The sequence below is a fragment of the Sturnira hondurensis genome, unplaced genomic scaffold, assembly GCF_014824575.4.
Source record: "Sturnira hondurensis isolate 20B ecotype Veracruz unplaced genomic scaffold, ASM1482457v3 Scaffold0004248, whole genome shotgun sequence".
Lineage (NCBI taxonomy): Eukaryota > Metazoa > Chordata > Mammalia > Chiroptera > Phyllostomidae > Sturnira > Sturnira hondurensis.
This window is the reverse complement of record NW_028076879.1, coordinates 196,431-210,667: the sequence shown is the minus strand read 5'-3', so window position 1 is coordinate 210,667 and position 14,237 is coordinate 196,431. Positions and strand designations below refer to the sequence as shown.

General features: G+C 38.9%; 1 long non-coding RNA gene across 1 annotated transcript in view; it reads right to left on the bottom strand.

Annotated features, from left to right (window-relative positions):
- LOC118986265 (uncharacterized) overlaps positions 1-14,237 on the bottom strand; it is an 18,831-nt gene extending 4,594 nt beyond the window's left edge. Inside the window, exons 1-2 of the long non-coding RNA XR_005066339.1 lie at positions 14,160-14,237; positions 4,523-4,526 (exon numbers count right to left, since the gene is read on the bottom strand). This is a non-coding gene — a long non-coding RNA (uncharacterized LOC118986265). The remainder of the gene's footprint in view (positions 1-4,522; positions 4,527-14,159) is intronic.

The window sequence follows — 14,237 nt, the reverse complement described above, 5'->3', positions numbered from 1 at the left end:
GCTGAATATAAAATGGAGACTCCACACAGCCTACCGGCCCCAAAGCTCCAGAAAGGTAGAAAGGATGAACAGAACTTTAAAAGAAACCTTAGCTAAGCTCTGCCAGGAAACCAAACTACCCTGGACTGACGTGTTACCAATAGCCCTGCTTAGAGCAAGAAATACCCCAAACCAAGCAGGGTATACCCCTTATGAATTAGTATATGGAAAGCCAACCCCACTAACTAAAATAGTTAAACCTACTAATTTAGTTATTAATGGGGAATTAGAGCAGAGAAGATATCTAGAGCAGCTAGGGAAAGTATTAGACCAGATAGGAAAAGCCCGATTAGGGTTTGAACCTAAGCCCAGAGGGGGGCCAGTGCACCCTCATCACCCAGGACAATATGTATGGGTAAAAGACAGGAAAAAAGAACCCATCCGACCTATATGGACGGGGCCCCATCAAGTCCTTTTAACTACCCCCACTGCCTTAAAGGTTGCAGGGGTAACGCCATGGATTCACCACTCCTGAGTGAAGGCGGCAGCAGATCCCCAAGAAGGTGACCCTGAGGAGCCACTTCGCTCCCTACGGCTGCGACGACGTAGATCTGGGATGGAGCCACAGTGGAACATAGTTTCCAAAGACTAAACTGGACAAATGCCCAACTGGGTTTTTAATCCCAGTAGTCCTAATAACAGGAATTTTAGGTTTAGGTTTAGGGTCCACTACTCCAGAAGATTGGACCCTAGGAGAAAGCATTGGGGTTATTATTCTATTTTACTGTATAGCTTCTGCTTACCTCTGTGTTTCCTGTCTATCATAACCTATTGCCCACAACTACATTAATTTAGGCCTAAGCTTAAGTTTCCCCGAGTAAAGGGGGTTACTAACAGAAATGAATTGGGTATTATTACTCCTATGGGCGATAGGGGGAACAGCCCTCAACCAGCCATATGTATGGAGGTTCTATGCCAGGGAAACCTACAGTAGGGACAACAATGTAATAACCCATAACATAGGGATGCCCACTTGCCCTGAAAATAGCTGTAAGGGGGAGATAAAACTGACCATAACAACATCCAAGATACAAAGTATAAAAGAGTGGATGAAACAAGGAAACTATTTTCCTGCTATTTGTATCCTAGATAACCAACCACATGACTATTGTTAATGGTGGCCTGATAAATATAGAGGTTGCCCATATTACCAGTGTAACATCCTAACCTATACTGGACTTAGTTCCATAGAAATAACCATAAAACAGCCAGAAGCAGATAAATGGAAGACTGGCATAAAAGGAAAGATCTATGCCTCCCAATACCATTCTGGGCCAGTAGGGGACATCTTTATATATAAAGCAGAAGAGGTTAAGAATCCCAACTTGAATATGATTTATCATGTTCATACAGTTATAGAAGAACAAGAGAAAAGACCATCAGGAGAATTAAGTAACCAAAAATCAATTGGGCCCTTCTCTTGGATAAAACTAATACAACAAGGAGCTCAGATGTTAAATTTGTCCAATCCAGGCAATTACTGTGACTGTTTCTTATGTGCATATCTCAACAGGCTGCCACTGACCACAGTGCCACTTCAGCCACCCCATAATATCACCAGCATGACCAGTGGTCAGGGCGGACAAGACTCCTTTTCCCTCCCAGGAGTACCTTTGTTCCAAGACCCTTCTACCAGGGACAGGGACCTGGAGTGCTACAGATCGACCAGTTCCTGTAACCAGACCCTGCCATCTTCCAGACTCATCAGAGGCCCACCGGGAACTTTCTTCTGGTGCAACAGGACCCTCTACTGGACGATGAACCTGAACAGTCCAGCCCCATGCTACCTGGTTGGGTTGGCTCCTCAGTTAGTACTGTATCAGGCTGGCAAGCTAAATACTCTGATCGCCCAGGGGCTCCAAAGAGGGCAGTCTTCCTCCAATGCTAGTAGGGCTGAGCTTTGCCATATCGGCAATCTGGCCTGGGTTAGGCAGTGCTGGGCTGACAATTAGCCTCCAGTCCATACAAAAACTACGAGAAGATCTAAACCAGGCCATGGACACCTCAGCCTTGTCCATGGCCTCGTGACAGAGACAGATAACCTCTCTAGCTGGAGGAGCCCAACAGAACCGTTGAACCCTAGACCTACTCACCGAAGAAAAAGGGGGGACTTGTTTATTCCTACAGGAAGAATGTTGATACTATATAAATGAAAGTGGAATAGTAGAAGAAAACATTAACAAACTAAAATAAATCCATAAGAGATTAGAAAATACCAATATTCTTACTGAAAGTTGCAACTGGTGGCAATCTGCCTTATTTTCCTTGCTAGCCCTGATTCTAGGGCCCCTTCTCATCCTATATCTAGCTTTAACCTTAGGGCCAAGTTTAGTGCAGACAACAGTTCAGCAGCTAGAAACTACTGTAACCAGAAAAGCCATCACAAAGATCCTCTCCTTACAGAGGCATTATTACCAAAGGATAGATTTTTCTGAGGGTGAACATTCAGATATTATGATGCTAAAACAGGCACAGTGCTGTTTAGCATAAAAGGGGGGAATGATACAGGAAACCTTTGTTCACCCAAACCCCCCAGGCACCCCGGGGAAGAGCTAGTTGGGCGTTTCAGAAAGCAAATAACAGGATGTTCCCAAGGACTAAGATAAGCCCCGTAGCCAGAACTAACTTCCGCATTCCGCTTCTGTATCCCGCTTTACCATGTAGACAGGAAGACCCTGCAGAGTATATAAACCCCAAGAACCCTTTGTTCAGGGCTCAGAATTTGGAGACTGACTCCTCTGGGCCTGTGCACATAATAAACTACTCCTGCTTTCCGCTATCTCCTCTTGGTGTGAGTTTCTTCCTGCAACACAATTAGATTCTGCAAGAAAATAAAAGGCTATTTATTTCATTCTTGCCCATTTCCCTTTAAGAATCTGGTTGCACACTACAATGACATAGGTTGTGATTACTGCAGATATCTCACCAGTGGAAGTCAGCTGTGGATAGCCAGCTCACCTGCTCCCTACTTACCTTAAAGTAAACTCACACACTCCTTCTGACAATAACAAGTAGTGTAGCAAAGCAGTAGACAGCATTGGCTCTAGAGTTAGACAGAAGCAAGTTCAAATCTTGGCTTTGCCACTTGTAAGCTGCATGATCCTGGGAAATTACTTAACCTTTCAAAGCAAGTATAACCCACCTTATTGTGTCATCAAGAAGTAGAGTTTGAATAAAATATGTAAAACATTTTTGTGATGATTTAAATATGCACATAAACAGGTAAATGGCTTATTCATAACACATAGTATACTTTCAATAAATGTCAGCTATTATAGTGGTATTACCTGTTAAAATTAAAGGTGAGCATCAGCAGACAATGTTAATTCACTCTCAAAACTGCTAATAAAGAACTGCCTATCCCTGCACTCTGAAACAAGAAGGGATCCTGTGCTTAAATCATTCTATTGAAGAACATGGTGGGGTTTAATGTAGGATCATTCACTTACACGGATCCATGTGCTGGGAAGATTTCAGTCTACCTCTGAAACCATGCTTACTGCATACTTAAATTGAAAGTAAAAATTATCCACTTCACTTAAAATGCACAGGTTTGTACCATTCCATACACATCTTTCACTATTGAAATTAATATTCACCAATCATTTTAGTTACACTTTTTAACTTAAACAGTATTTGTATTTTATATATGAATGTCCCCTTAATGAAGCAGTTTGCACATTTGTCAGAATTACACTTTCTCAGACATGCCAACACACTCTTACTTCGTAGTTTTGTCAGGGATTGACCGACCATACTGCCTAAGGATTGATTCAAATTTTTGAATGTTAAAAATAACAATTCCAGCAACCATTACTTTTTATGTAATTTGTTCTCTTAGCCTACATTCTTAAAATAAATATGTCATGTGTACTTATGGAGAGTTTAAAGCTCATGTTCTATACTGCCAAATTGTTATCAAAATGTAAGTATCTCCCCAAGGTTGCATCACTACTCTTTCATTTTATTATTCACTTTCCTAGCAGCAAGCTTACTAGCATTTTACTATATTTTCTCTATAATTATATAATAACACAAAGGGACAGTTGGTAAGAGTGATAATTTTGCCATTAGCATTGAAAACTGAAAATTATTTCCATCAGCTAAGTTACAACAAATTGTCTATATTATTACTACTTACCCACCAGAGGATTTAAAAATAGAGACATGTGTAAATGAAGTATATGGTGTCCTTATCTCAAATTTGAAGAACCATTGTTTCTTTTTCATAAAAATTACAAGTATTTAAAATTATATGTATTAATTATCATGTGTAAAACATGATAATTAATAGATATGGGCAAAGTAAAATCATCACCACGGGCAAGTTAATTAACATATCAATCTCACATAATTACCAGTTTTTTTCTTCTACTGTGGGCATGTGACATCTATTCTTTTAACAAATTACCAGTTTTCAGTACAGTAGTACTAACTGCAGTTCTCACACTATATGTTAAATCCTTAGAACTTATTTATCCACAAAGCTGGAATTTTTCTTTAAATTTATTTAATTATTTTTCAAGTACAGTTTTTTGTCTATTACTCCCATCCCATCCCACCCCCATCTTCCCCTCTTTCTCCCATTTCCACCCTTCTTAGTTTTTGTCCATGTATCCTTTATATTTGTTCCTCTAAATCTCTCCCTTATTTCCCCTGAAATTCCCTTCCCTCTCCCCTCTGGTCAGTGCCCCCCTGCTCACTATTTCAGTGTCTTTGGTTGTATTTTGCTTGACAAACCTGGAATTTTGAAACCTTTGACCAATATCTGCCTCTTTCCCTCACCTCCCTGCCCTGATAACCACCATTCTACTCCCTGCTTCTGTGAATTTAACTTTCTAAGAGCCCACATATAGATAAGGTCACACAGTCTTGCTTACTTTAGTTAGGATAATATCCTCCACATTCATCCATGTTGTCACAACTGGCAGAATTTCCTTCTTTTTTAAGGCTGAAAAATAGGCATGGCCTGATTGCCTGGAGGTAGCTTGGGACAATAGCAAAGATGCAGGGGTGTTTGATAAGCAGCATAAGTTCTCAACAAATGGCCTGCAGCTCCTGGGAGTAGGCCCACCCACAGTGCCTGGCAGCAAGCCTACAAACTGGTGGCCCATGGCAACAGTCTTGCCCATCTGCATACCCTGGCAAAAGGCCCACCCACCTATGGACCCCAGTTTGCACCCACTGGCCTGCAAGGCCTAGTAGTGTGCTCACTAGCCCATAATGGCCCAACACCATGCCTCCCAACCAGTGAACACCAACCCTGGACCTGCCCATTCACAGACTCCAGCATCAGAACCACCCTTATACTGCCAAGTGGCCCATGCAGAATCTTTTGCCCAGAAGACTGCAGAGGAGCTTTCCCTGACACAGTTGGTCTGAAAAGAGTAGAAGTTGTCACTGCTTCCTCACACGCACACACACACACAAACACAAACACACACAATGAAATGCTACTGCAATCACAGAGAATCAGGGAACTATGTCACCAAAACAGAAGCAGTATAAAACTCTAATCCCCACCCTAAAGAAATGAAGATATACAAAGTGCCTGACAAAAATTCAAAATGACATTCTCAAATAAGCTCACGGAGCTGTAGAGAACACAAAACACTATCTACAAATAATATATGAACAAAAAGACAAGTTCAACAAAAAGATAGAAACCACTACAAAGAGATAAAAAGTCTGGAGCTGAAGAATTCAATGGATGAACTGAAAACGTCAGCTTCAATAGATGAATTGATGAAGCAGAAGAACGAATTAGTGAATGCTGAGATAGGTTCTCTGATATTACCAAGGCAGAGAAACAAAAAAAAATAGTGAAGAGAGAATACGAGATTTACAAGACAGCAGTAAAAAATTAATACACTCATTATGAAGTCCCAAAGGAAAAAGAAAGATTAAAAAAATAAGAGAAGAGAATGCTTTCAGTCTTCTCAACAACAGACGGTGTGTATGATGGTAGTCCCAAAAGCTTATTTGGACCTGAAAGGCATTTTTTTTTATAGATTTAGTGTAACCTAAGTGTACAGTGTTTATAAAGTCTACAGTAGTGTACACTAATGTCCTAGGCCTTCACATGCTCTTCCCAGTCACTCACTGACTCACCCAGGGGAACTTCAGTCCTGCAAGCTCTGTTGATGGAATGTGCCCTACATAGGTGTTTCATTTTTAAGCCTTTTTACCGTATTTTTGTTGTGCCTTTTCTATGTTTATTACATTTAGGTATACAAAGACTTACCGTGATGTTCAATTGCCTACAGTATTCAGCAGAGTAATATGCTGTACAGATTTGTAGCCCAGGAGCAACAGGCTAGACCACAGAGCCTAGGTGTGTAGCATGCTGTACCACCTAAGTTTGTGTAAGTGCACTCTGTGAGTGAGTGCACTCAACAAATATTCCAAATAGCTTCAACCTAAAGAGGTCTACACAAAGACATATTATAATAGTATTGCAAAGTCAAAGGCAATGAGCTTCTTTTGAAAGCAGCAGGAAAAAATTAATTCATCACATACAAAGGATGTGGGAATATTAGATGATTTCTCAGAAGTCACCATACAGGCCAGAGAAAAGTAAGATGGTACATTTAATTTAAAGTGCTCACAGAAAAAATATTGTCAGCCAAGAACATTATTTCCAGCAAAACTTTCTTTCAATAAGGAAGGATCGCCTGGCCAGGTGGCTCAGTTGGTTGGAGCATTGTCCCATACCCCCAAGGTTCAATTCCCAGACAAGGCACATACCTAGGTTGTGCGTTCAATCTTTGGTTGGCATGCATACCGGAAGCAATCGATCAATGTTTCCTGCTCACATCAATCTCTTTCTCTTTCTCAGTCAATAAACTAATTGTCAGGTGAGGATTAAAAAAAAGAAAAAAATCAATAAAGTCTTTCCCAAGCAAACAAAAGCTGAGGAAGTTAATCACCACTAGACATGCCTTTCAAGAAATGCTTAAGGAAGTTCAAGTTAAATATAAGGATATTAAACAGCACTCCAAAGTATATAAACTATAAATCTCACTGTTAAAGTTAAATATGTAAACATATACAAAATAATATAATACTGTAATAGTGGTACAAAAGTCACATATAACCATAGTGTAAAAATTTAAAGACAAAAGTGTTAGGGATAACTACAAAAATTTGCTAGTGGTTACATCATTTAAAAAGAAGTAAATTCTGACAACAATAACAAAGTGTGGGGAGGAAGTACAAGTGAGAGTCATTGCATATGGTTGAAGATATATTTTATCATATTAAAAGACACATTATACCTATAACAAGTTTTCGTCAAGCCTCATAGTCACAACAAAGAAAAACCTACAGTAAATACAAAAATATAAAAATAAAAGGAGAAAATATTTTAGATCATTTCTCTAATAAGGGAATAATATCCAGAATATAGAGAGAACTCCTAAAACTCCACAACTAAAACAAACAAGCTAATTCAAAAATGGGAAAAAACATTTGTTCAAAGACATAAAAATGGCCAATAAGCACATGAAAAGATGTTCAACATTGCTAATCATTAGGGAAATGTAAATCAAAGCTACAATGAGACATCACTTCACTCTCATTGGGATGACTATTATTAACAAAATGGAAAGCAACAAGTATGGGTAAAGATATGGAGAAATTGGAAGACTGTGCACTGTTGAGAATTTAAAGGTATAGCCACTGTAGAAAAGAGTGTGGAAATTTCTAAAAAAATTAAAAATAGAATTTAATGACATAGCAATGCCACTTCTGGGTATACACCCCAAGGAATTGAAATCAGGATCTCAAAGCAATGTTTGTACATCTATGTTCATAGTGTTATTCACAATAACTGGAACATGGAAGCAACCCAAGTGTCAATCATCCAGCAAAAGGATTACCACAGTGTGGTATATTCATACAATGGGCTATTAGACAACCCTTTTTTACATTTAAAGAAAGTAAATTCTTCAATATTCTACAACATGGACCAACTTTGAGGACATCATCCTATATGCTAAGTGAATTAAGCCATTCACAAAAAGATAAATACTGCATGATTCCACTTATATGAAGTGCTTAGAGTACTTGAAATCATAAAGTCAGAAAGTATAATAGTGGTTACCAGGGGCTTGGGGGCAGGGAGTTATTGCTTAGCATAGAGTTTCAGATTTAAAAGAGGAAAAGAGTTACCGGTGATGATGGTGGTGATTGTTGCACAACAATATGAATGTATTTAATATCACAGAACTGTGCACTTAAAAACCATTATGATGTTGCACACATGTAAGTAAATAAATAAACATTTGTACAACTGTCACTGTCACATAGAAGCAATCATATGTAAATGAGTGGACCAGGCTGTGTTCCCATCAAATTTATTTACAAAAGCAAATGGCAATTAGATTTCACTCACAAAGTATAGTTTGTCGACCCCCTAATTGAAAGGAAACATACACAATTGTGAAATATTTAAAGCTTTCCTTAAAGATCAGTGAGGAAACAAGAGTCACTTATCACCAAATATTTTTTAACATTGTACTGAATGACCTAGTTAATGCTTTTTTTCTTGTCTTAGAGCAGGGGTATCAAGCTTATTTTCACCAGATGTCACATCAGGCTTGTGATTGCCTTCAAAGGGCCAAAACAATTTTAGGACTGTATAAATGTAACTATTCCTTAACAGTTAAGGAGTTGAAATTACATTCACCCCTTTGAAGGCAACCACGAAGTGAATGTGGCCCCTGGTGAAAATGAGTTTGACACTCCTGCTCTAAGACAAGAAAAAAAGTAATTTAAACAAAAACACCATAGGGATTGAAAGGTAAGAAAAAATGTCAGTATTCAAAAACCTAAGTACAAACATAAAAAATACAAAAGTATCTACAAACAAATGGAATCATTGATGTCCCTAACAAGATCACCAGATACAACATCAATAAGCAAAAATCAATTGTATTACTACATATGAGTAGCAAACAAATAGAAAACAAAATCTTCAAAATGTCATCAATTACCATAGCCTTTTAATTTTTTAATTATTTCATTCTTGTTCAAGAACAGTTGTCTGCACTTACCCCTACCACTCCCCCACAATCCTAGCCATCCCCACCTCCCTCACCTGCTTCCACCCACCCCCTAGGTTTTGTCCGAGTGTTTTTTATAGTTGTTCCTGAAAATCCTTCCCCTCTTTCCCCCCATTATCCCTCCCACCTCCCCTCTGGTTACTGTTAGATTGTTCTTAATTTCAATGTCTCTGGTTATATTTTGCTTGCTTGTTTGTTTTGTTGATTAGGTTCCACTTAAACATGAGATCGTATGGTATTTATCCCTCACCACCTGGTTTATTTCACATAGCATGATGCTCTCCAGTTCCATTTATACTGTTGCCAAGGATAGGAGCTCCTTCTTTCTTTCTGCTGTGTAGGATTCCATCATGTAAATGTACCATAGTTTTTGATCTATTCATTTACTGATGGGCACCTAGGTTGCTTCCAGCACTTGGCTATTGTAAACTGTGCTGCTATGAACATCAGGGTGCATAGGTTCTTTTCAACTGGTGTTTCAGGGTTTTTAGGGTATAATTACCATAGCATTCTAAAAGCATTAAATATATAAAGGATAAATCAGAAAAAGATGTCAAAGAACTTTACTGAAGACTACACAATGTTACTGAGATAGTTTTAATGAAACATTGGAAAAATACACCAGTTTCATGATTTAGCAGTCTCATTATTACAAAAATTAATAATGAGACCCCAAATTAATCTAATTTCAATATAGTAAAAATCAAAATCCCAGTAGGTCTTTTTGAGGAAATTGGCAAGCTTACTCCAAAATTCATATGAAAATTCAGTCAACAATAATGAAAGAAATACTAAGTAAGAAGAAAACGAAGGATTTGGCCATGTATCAACCTTATTAGAATGTACAGTAATTAATGAGTAGAGTATTGACTCAAGGACAGACAAACTGACAAATGGAATAGAGCCTAGAAACAGATTCACATATGCACAGTCACCTGACCAATGGTAAAATTCATATGGCAATGCAGTGGGGAAACGGTGGTCTTTTCAGTAAGCAGGACTGAATCAGTTGAATATACATGCTTTAGGGAGAAAAATGTATGTTGATGTATCTCCCACCTGATACCAAAATCAATTCTAGATTGATAGCACATCTAAAAGATACAACAAGGTATCTTTTGCCCTGGCTGGTGTAGCTCAGTGGATTGAGCTCAGGCTTGTGAACCAAAGGGTCACCAGTTCCATTCCCAGTCAGAGCACATGCCTGGGTTATGGGCCAGGTCCCCAGTAGGGAGTACGTGAGAGGAAACCACGCATTGATGTTTCTCTCCTTCTCTTTCTCTCTCCATTCCCTTCTGTCTAAAAATAAATAAAATCTTTAACAAAAAGAAAAAGTAATTAAAAACAATGTATCTCTTAAAGGAGAATATTGGCAAAGACAGCTAAGATTATTTTTTAATTTAATTTTATTTATCTATAGAGGGGAAGGGAAGGAGAGAAGGAGAGAAGTACCAATGTACGGTTGCTTCTGGTGAGTCCCCTGCTGGGAACTGGCCCACAACCCAGGCATGTGCCCTGACTGGGAATCGAACCGCAATCGTGTGGTTCACAGGCCTGCGCTCAATCCACTGAGCCATGTCAACCAGGGCTTAGCTAGAATTATTAAACAAGATTTTAAAAGCACAAACTATAAAATGAAAATTAATATATTGGACTATACTAAAATTAAAATCTGTTTCTGAACATACTGTTAATTGAATGAATATCAACCCAAAAAGTTGAAGAAGATATTTCTATATTCATCTGACAAAGCACTCATAATCTGGATATACAAAGAATTACTATAAATCAACATGAAAAACACAGACAACAATAAAAAAGGGGGGGAAGCACTTAATGATATGTTATATAAGATGATACACTTATGGAGAATAGCCGTATGAAAAGATGTTTGGTCTATTTGTCATCATGGAAATGAAAAGTAAAACCACAATAAGATATTACTAGCTATACACCCAATAAAAAGCTCAAATGAAAGAATGGAAAAATACCAAATCATGATAAGAATGTGGAGCAACTGGAATTCTTATAAAATGCTAGGGGTTGGACAAGTGCCTCTTTTATTAAAATAATTAAATATTAATCTTTATGCATATATATACATTCAAAATTATTATGAAAAGATTGTTTAGCATGATCTATAAGAATTAGACATGGACCTGCCCTATTACCCAGTAATTCCCCTTCTACAGAGGAATGCCCAAGAGTGAAGCTGTATTGTTCTTAAGAGCCAGTAGAAACAGCATGTCCCTCCATGGCAGAATAGGTTTTAATGGTATATTCACACAACAGAACACTATACAGCAATGAAAATGAACAATCTACAAGCACATACAACAATATAGATGAACCTCACATGTAAAACAGCAAGTGAAAGAAGCAAACAAGAAAGAGTATAAAAGATAAACCGTTTAAATAAAGTACAAAAATGAGCAAAGCTAATGGACACTATTAGGAGTCAGGGGAGTGAGTACCCTTGTAGGAATAGTGTCTAGAAGAGAACATGAAAGATCTTTGCAGGGCTGGGAATGTGTTCATCTTGCTGCTGGTTACTCTTGTTTGTTTAGTATGTAAAGAGTTTGGTCAGGACTTCCAGCCAAGATGGAGGCATAGATGAAAATACTGTGCCTCCATAGACCAATGGAACAGAATAGAGAACCCAGAAATAAACCCAACTCTCTACAGTCAATTAATATTCGACAAAGGGGGCAGTATCATAAAATGGGGTAAAGATAGCCTCTTCAACAAATGGTGTTGGGAGAACTGGACAGCTACATGCAAAAAAATGAAACTCGAGCACCAACTTACATCATACACCAAAATAAATTCAAGGTGGATAAAAGACTTAAATATAAGCCATGACACCATTAAAGTCCTAGAGGAGAACATTGGCAGGAAAATCTCAGATATTTCACGCAGCAACATTTTTACTGATATGTCCCCTAGAGCAAGGACTATAAAGGAAAGAATAAACAAATGGGATCTCATCAAAATAAAAAGCTTCTGCGCAGCTAAAGAAAACAGCATTAAAATAAAAAGACAACCAACTGTATGGGAAAACATATTTGCCAATGATACCTCAGACAAAGGTTTAATCTCCAAAATATACAAAGAACTCACACGACTTCACTCTAAGAAGACAACTAACCCAATTAAAAAATGGGGAAAGGACTTGAACAGACACTTCTGCAAGGAGGACATACAGAGGATCCAGAGACACATGAAAAGATGCTCAATATCACTAGCTATCAGAGAGATGCAAATTAAAACTACAATGAGATACCACTTTACACCGGTGAGAATGGCTATCATAAACAAAGCAATAAACAACAAATGTTGGAGAGGGTGTGGGGAAAAGGGGACTCTGGTCCACTGTTGGTGGGATTGCAGACTGGTACAACCATTATGGAAAACAGTATGGAATTTTCTCAGAAAACTAAAATTGGACTTGCCTTTTGACCCAGCAATTCCACTGCTGGGATTGTATCCTAAGAACCCTAAAACACCAATCCCAAAGAACCTATGCACCCCAATGTTCATAGCAGCACAATTTACAATAGCCAAGAGTTGGAAGCAACCTAGGTGCCCGTCAGTAAATGAATGGATCAAAAAACTATGGTACATATACACAATGGAATTTTATGCTGCAGAAAGAAAGAAGGAGCTCCTACCTTTTGCAACAACATGGATGGAACTGGAAAGCATTATGCTGAGTGAAATAAGCCAGGTGTTGAAGGACAAATACCATATGATCTCACCTCTAACAGGAAGCTAAACAACAAAACAAACAAGCAAGCAAAATATAACCAAAGACACTGAAATAGAGAACAGGCTGACAGTGACCAGAGGGGAGAGGGGAGGGAATTTCAGGGGAAATAAGGGAGGGATTTAGAGGAACCTATATAAAGGATACATGGACAACTGAGAAGGGTGGAATGGGAGGGAGGGGGGAGGATGGGGGGTGGGATGGGATGGGAGTAATAGACAGAAATCTGTACTTGAAAAATAATTAAATAAAAAAATTGGAAAGAAAAAAAAGAAAATACTGTGCCTCGCCCTGGCTGGTGTAGCTCAGTGGATTGAGCGCAGGCCTGCGAATCATATGATCGCGGTTCGATTCCCAGTAAGGGCACATGCCTGGGTTACAGGCCAGTTCCCAGCAGGGGACACATGAGAGGCAACCATACATTGATATTTCTCTCCCTCTCTCCTTCCCTTCCCCTCTAAAGATAAATAAATAAAATCTTTTAAAAAAGAGAAAATACTGTGCCTCCTCATACAATGAAAAATAAGGACAACAAATATTTAGAAACAAAAACACAACCAGAACAATCAGAAAATTAAACTTTATGGAAGTCCGACAATCATTCAACCCAGAATGGTAAGAAGGGTGTAGTCGGCAGCTGGTGGAGTGGTATCACGGCGGGAAGAGGTGGTGGCTGCCAGACCTGGGAGTGTAGGTGGCATGAAGGGGACTTTGGTCCCACATTCACGCAGATAAACTAGGCAAGAATGAGCAGCAAGACAGACCATGCAACCCACAGCCCTGACTGTGGGAAATAAAGCCTAAAAGCACTGATTGAAAAGGTGGCAGGAGAAATTCCCAGTCTCACAGGACAGTTCATTGGAGAGACTCACAGAGTCCTAGAACTTACACAAGCCCATCCACCTGCGAAGCAGCACCAGAAGAACAGAATTTACTTGTGGGAAGTGGTGGAAGGGACTGAAATAGGAGTGGAGCAAGTGCCATTGTCCCTCTCTGACCCAGCCTCCACAGACAGTGTCACAAAACCGCCATTGGGTTGCCCTGCCCTTGTAGACTCCAGGGCACTCATACATAGGAGTGTGACAAGACCAAAAGTGGCTCAAACAGAAGAATGAATCAAAGCCCCAGAGTGAATACTTTTAAGGGACCAAGAGATAGATAACCTATCAGATGCACAGTTCAAAGGACTGGTGATCAGGATATTCACAGAAGTGGTTGACTTTGCTCTCAAATTAGATGAAAAAAATGAAGGCTACACTATAGGAAATAAAGGAAAACGCACAGGGAACAAAATTGGGACTCAAGTCAGTGCAGTGAAGAAGAAAGAAAGAAATAACCAAACAGGAAAGAATGAGGGAACAAGATTT